Source organism: Scomber scombrus, chromosome 17, assembly GCF_963691925.1.
Source record: "Scomber scombrus chromosome 17, fScoSco1.1, whole genome shotgun sequence".
Taxonomy (NCBI): Eukaryota; Metazoa; Chordata; class Actinopteri; order Scombriformes; family Scombridae; genus Scomber; species Scomber scombrus.
Window position 1 is genome coordinate 25,160,184 of NC_084986.1, and position 6,596 is coordinate 25,166,779.

The window sequence follows — 6,596 nt, forward strand, 5'->3', positions numbered from 1 at the left end:
ATGTTGCTTGAAGAATTATCACCAACTCTGCACTTTCCTCAGCTTATTTTGCACAGTTTTTTATGTTTTTCAGGCTAGCAAACCTGCTCTCATCTGTCCTGTAGCAGTAAACAGCAGACAATGTTAACAACTAGCTGGTGAACTCAGTGAAGCATTCAGCAGCTACAGCTATATTTTTTTGGTGGAGACCAAACCAGAGCTAAAAGAGAGTGAATATTTGAGGTGAATACAAACATGACTCTAAATGAATGGTAATGTTGCTCTGTGTCTGCTGCATGTTTAAATAGGCTACATTGACAAGAGCAACTTTGATAACATATCGGTGTTGTGTTTTCAGACAGTTCTGCTACTCCCAAGTGTCATACAATGAATAATGTCTCACTCTGTAATGATAGGTGGCAATAAATAAGTCAGTTGGATTGAATGAATCTCTGCTTCTCACAGACACACACAGAGCCAAGCTACTGTTCCTTTGAAAAATACATTGCACAACACCGACACAATCCCAAGACTCTTCCGATGAATCTGCACATTAAAAGCCTGTTTCTCAAGTCGTGACTCCTCCCGAACCAATACGATAGCCAGAAATAACATATCTCCTTACAATGAAGAGCACGCCACGATTTCAAAAGCTACTATCAGTCATATTTGTTGGATTTTTTTTAGACATCGGCAGGGTCGGAAAAGCAGTAAAGGTTACGCTCACACTGCAGGTTTGACTTTCTCTTCCCTTATATGACAACATATTTCTCAAATGCATGACTGAGAACACACCAGCTGGCATTTTCGGTTCTGATTGAGCTACTTTCATTTACTGTTTACTGTTCAATCTGATAAAGCACGTGGCTGATTTGTGAGATTGCAACTTTAGTCTGAACAATCACTACATTTCCCCTCTTGAACTTTGACTTGACTTCTAACCAAAGTTAACGTTTGTCAACAGGATGTTTATTTGAATCAGCGTTTTGGTCATGTGCTGTGTCAGCTCACAATAGGTAAACACAAAAAAATATGTAAATATCTTTATCTGGTGCAAGAAGCATTGATCTTGCAGTGTGAATGTGTTTTTTTAAATTTTTTTAACATCCACTTCCAAACGTGCAGACCTCAAACCAAAGCTGCCCTCTTGACATTTGACTTTGTTTATTTGTGCTTTTCCTAGACCTCTGCTTGTGGAAAAGTGTGCAGGTTGATACGTGTGTTTACATGCTAAGAAACGGAATTGTTACCCACAGACATTTTCACCCACTGCTGCAAAAGATACTGTGGTAGATCTTTAAACGAATTCAAGTCAACGTCTAGTTCAGGCCTCAGTGGAGAATGTTAGTAATATCACAGCATCAGCGCTGCTTCAGAGGCCGCCCCACCCTGGATAGAAATGCACACACCTCACACATTTTCTTGTAAAATGTCACATTTTGTCAACCAGATGTGTTAAGCAGACAAAAATGTGGTGACATGAAGACATGCTGATGCTGCACACATTTTCTTTTCTTTTATAGCCCTGCTCTCATCACACCCCACTCATTCAGTCCTTGAACCTGAGGGCATCTGTGAATAAGATGTTCATCTTACCGTAACACACAGATGCCTCACCTCTTACTCATGCGACGCTTTCCAGAATGAAGCAGCAGCAGCGCGTCTGTTGAGGTCAGCTGTTCATCATTCAACACGTCACTTACAGGTGTTTCATCCACTGCTGGTCATAAATATACACAATATAACTGGAGTTCTTATTCGTCATTGTTATTATTCCTATGAGTCTATGAGCAGAATGTTTAAACAAGCTCCTAAACTGTGCACTTCAGCTGACTCACCATGCTTAGTTTTCACCACAAACCTCATTTTAGATTTAACATGAGGCAGCACACTGTACATTGATATTGTCTTGCATAATATTTGAAATATCCCAATTTCAGTGTATGTCAATTTATATGCTTATTTTGTTCTTGAATTTGTTTGGGTTTTTTTCTTTTATGGGTGTGTATCATGCTGGACAGTGCACGTGTATGCATATGCATGTATATACGTACTGTATGAATCACGCTGTAGTAAATTTCCTTCCTGTTGAATGCTGACGAGGATCAATATAAATAAATAATAAAGGAATTGACACTTTCTTTTATCGTTATACATAGAACTGGTGCTTCAACTCCTTTCTTTGGTTGTTGTAAAGAACTGACGCTTCAACTCCTTTCACCACTCAGTTCAATGCCTGTACATTCACTGACTCTTTCTGTACTTACAGTATATTAACCTCAGTCACTTGTATTTCAGCTGTCCCTTCAACTCTTTTCAGCACTTTCACATCAACTGACACTTCAATTTCCATCAGTGATGAAAGAGGGACTTAAGTTAACTGTGTTCCAGATGTTTAACTTCTCATCCGTTGTATTACAGTGATATAGTAGCGTACTATACTGTAGGGTGTGTCAGCGGCAACAAACTTTCAATAAGAGTGAAACAATGTTTTAAGCCTTTCAGTGCTACTGTTGCAACTGCCACAACAGTTTCTTTCAGTGTTTCAACTTCAGCTTTCTCTCCCGTACAAATACATTAAAAAGCTGCACAGAATCAACATTTTAGAGTATTTAATTTCCCCTAGCCATCTGGTAGTGGGTCTGTGTGTTGTTAAATAGCTGAGTGGGTGGGTGTGTGACCCTTTGTGGTCCTCCACAAGTGTGTAGAGTGGACATTGTACCTGTGTCTTCCAGCAGATTGCACAAAGAGCTTTGACTTTTGCCACTATAAATCTAAAGAGGGTTAACTCAGCCTCTCTTCCATGACTCATACAATCAACCATTAAAAAAATCAACCATAAAAAAAACAAAAAAAAACATTTTGTTAAAGTGCTTGCTACCAATGTTCCATCAGAAAAGGAGCAGCTGCTCACACTCTCCCTCCTCTCACCCTCATTAGTGCCCTTTAAATAGACCCGCGGTGAAATTATGAATGGAGAATGACGGAGTTGAGTGCTGTTCCAAATAACAAATTAATTCATGATCCCAATTAGCATACTTACGCTGTTACTGTATCTAAAATGCAATGTGTAATTACATAATGCATGAAGTGGAGTAAACAAAGAAATTGGCGCTAGAGAGCAATGCTCATTCCTCCTCTAACATCTTTTGACTCTGCAGAGGAGACCTTATCGAGTCCTCAAATAATCGCCTGCAGCCACTTTGAAGACCGACCAGGGATTCATGCAGATTAATGGAGTCCTAACTGGCACACGGTGCAATTTATAGACCAACATGCAAGATATTATGACCCAAATTCTGTCCATTATTAAAAACTGCAACATCTCTCTCTGCCACTGCTAGCCTATTTATGTCATCCAGTTTCCATGGCTACCATGCCATAGATAAAATCTAAAGCACACACGGGTTTTCAAGTGCAACATTAACTTTCCCTCACAAAGAGGGAGGAAAGATGACACTACTGCCTTATATTCAATAATGCACTTGAAGAAAGGCAGATGAGGATGTCATTGTGCTTTATCTTAGTCATTATCTTTATGTGCATGAAGATAATAACAAGAAAAACTGTGTTCACCTCATTCTTAAGATTTAAAAATGGAGTATAGCACAGTACACGCTCAAGTGCCTGTGATGAATCACACTAAGTGCTGCTGCACTAATGCTGGGTATCAAAACCTCAGTCACATATTATAAACTGAATCCTGTCTTTAAATACTTCATCAGTCATAATATTGTTAACCTATTCTTGGATCAGATAGTTCCTTATTTCATTTAAAACCTGTCTCCAGGTTTAAAGATGAAAGTTCTTGCTTGTTTTTCTGACATTTGATGAATAGCTTCTGAAACTGGTTCCTGTACAAAATCAGAGGTATTGTATCAGCACTAGTTTTGGAAGGAATCTACACACAAGCATATCAGAGGCAAGTCCTACACAGTCCTAGCAAACACACTTACACTAAGGCTGGTTATTGAAGCTCCAATTACTGAGCATGAATGCTTGTCATATTCTCTTATCTTTATTTATACTTTGATCAGTCGGTCCCTGGTTGAGGTCACTATTTTATTCGGGCACAAGTTCTGGTAGAGAACTTCTGAAATTGGCTTCAGTAGCTCAGGAATCATATCTTCACTAGTATCACGATATCTGAAGGATTAAGCAGCGCTCCTCTACACATTTAAGAAGCAAATCCTCAGCAAGTCCCAAACCAGGTTCTGAAGGTGCTACGTAAAGGCTGGGTATCAAACCTCAATACTTTTTATCTGACGAAATGTCTCCATAGAACCAAGTAGCAAAACCATCAATGGATCTAGAATGTTTGAGAGATTTGTAGCGATGTTTATGTGTTCTCTGAGCAGATACATCAAGATTGAATTGAACTTTTATATCAGACTGAATTCTATTTAGAGAGCAGCTTCATGATGTCAGTGTACTGTACTGTACTGTACTGTGCAGTACTGTACTGTACTGTACTGTGCCGGCAGCAGTTTCCAGACATTCAAAGAACTTTACACGCACACTAAAGGAAGCATATTCCTCAGAAGTCTTAGAAATACAGCATTGGTGTTTCATCTGTTCGTGTGAAAGTAAAAAGCTTATACACACATGAGCCATATGGACATTAGCCTTCCTTTCTTGAACTTACAAACACACACAAACACACAGACACGCAGATCATCGCCCTGGATTTCCTACCAGCCTTCAGAGGGCTGAACACTACACATCCTTCTGAGAACAAAAGATCACAGGACAAAGCTGGCAACGACACGCTGTCTTCCTTATTTCCACCAGTTCAACGAGGCCAAGTAGGAGCACATACATACACATACACACACAATACCTGGCTGGAGAAGGAAGATGACATCATTTCTCCATAATGAAATGACTCACTGTTCTCCATTTAGCCGTCAACTTCAAACACACACACACAGTAAAAAAAAAAAAAGCAAAACAAAAAATAAGAGAAGTCTTTGTCAGCAGAATGTGAAGATAATTTCAACCTGAAACATAAAGCAGAAGCCAGGAGCCTTCACTGTCAGCACTCAGACGGATATTCAGGCTCCTCACTATCAAAGGCCAGACGCAGCTCATGTAATTGAATCTATGTCTGTATTAGATAAATCAGCTATTTACACGATCAATAAAGTAGGCCTGGCTGGACTTTGCTGCGTGACCTAATAAGGACCCACTTTGATCCCGGCCATTAATTCAGTGTAAGATGTGAGGTTCTTTGTCTGTGAAAAGCAGCTTCTCAGCTCTGTGTTTAAAGACAATGACTGGATGTTCAGCACCACCTGCTGGCAGAAATAAGACACTGCACCTACTGAACTGTTAGTGTACTGAGTAAAGCTATGAGACGTCTGAGAGGTTGAGCATAAAATATGATCAAAGAGCAAAAAAATTACAACAGAAATGTGAAAAAATTCAGATTTTTATACATTAAGACATTTTTTGAAGGGTTGAATTCAATGCGTATAAAAACTTTTCAAATCCTGTTGATGTGCAACAGAGAAACATTTACATTGGAGAAGCTGGAACAAATTCAAGTGGTTTTGCTTGATACGTGACTTAAATGATTCATTGATTATAAAAACTGTCAGCAGTTCTTATTTAGTCGACTACCTCAGCACTGTTTCACACAAAACCGGGACACATTCTTTATGTAAAGGGAGGAGAGTCTCGCCCAAACAAGGAAATACCAATCTACTTATAGTGGACTAATTTAAAATGACTGGAACCATGACAACCAAGAACTACATGCTACAAACATGTTAAGTAAGTGGAATTAATGAATTCCTGAAATACAGCAACAACACCTCGAGGCACTAAGTTAAGCATACAGACAGCAAACATTCTGTCATGTGTCAGCAAACAAACACAGGTATGGATGTTATTGAGTTCACTTGTGTTTGTCCTACTGTCTGAACTCTTTAAGAGACAAAAAATAACTTTTTGAGACAAAAATAAGCACTTTTCTTTCATTTTGTCCCCAAACTGTAGTTATACACCTATACTTTCAGCTGTCTCCATGACAACTGAACAAACTATCTGCTGAGGAAGACAAGAAGGTGTGCTTGAAAGCTCAAGATTAAGTTCAAATTACTTCCTAAAAAGGCAAGTAAGTGGACTCTGAGTTAAGATAAGTTATATAAGTGAGTGAAGTTATTTAAAGTTATGCTGAAAAGTGCTTTTAAGAGTTTCACAACATAAACTTTGCTGAATGCCCACTTTCTAGGTGTTTCTGGATCTTTCAACTCGATCTGGTCGTCCTCATCTGCTAATGGAGATGGCTCAGTTGTCATCATGTGTCATACTGGAACTCATGAGAGCAGAGACAGTGCCCCCTCAAAAATGTTGTCTACTGCCAGATGTGTGTCCTCTATATTTGACTCCTGAGTCTGAACCGTTTTACTCATGTAGGGTTCCCCACAGCTGTCACAAGTGATGTCATGATGATGTCATATGCCACCCCAGTCTTCCTCTCTGGGGAGGTCCTGTCTTTAGGATTGAGTAACTCATGTTACAGCTGAATCAGCTCTGTGACAAGTGATGACTCAATCCACTGATGAAGACCGTGAGATGTGGTTGAAAGCTCTACCACAATGACTCTTATCCAG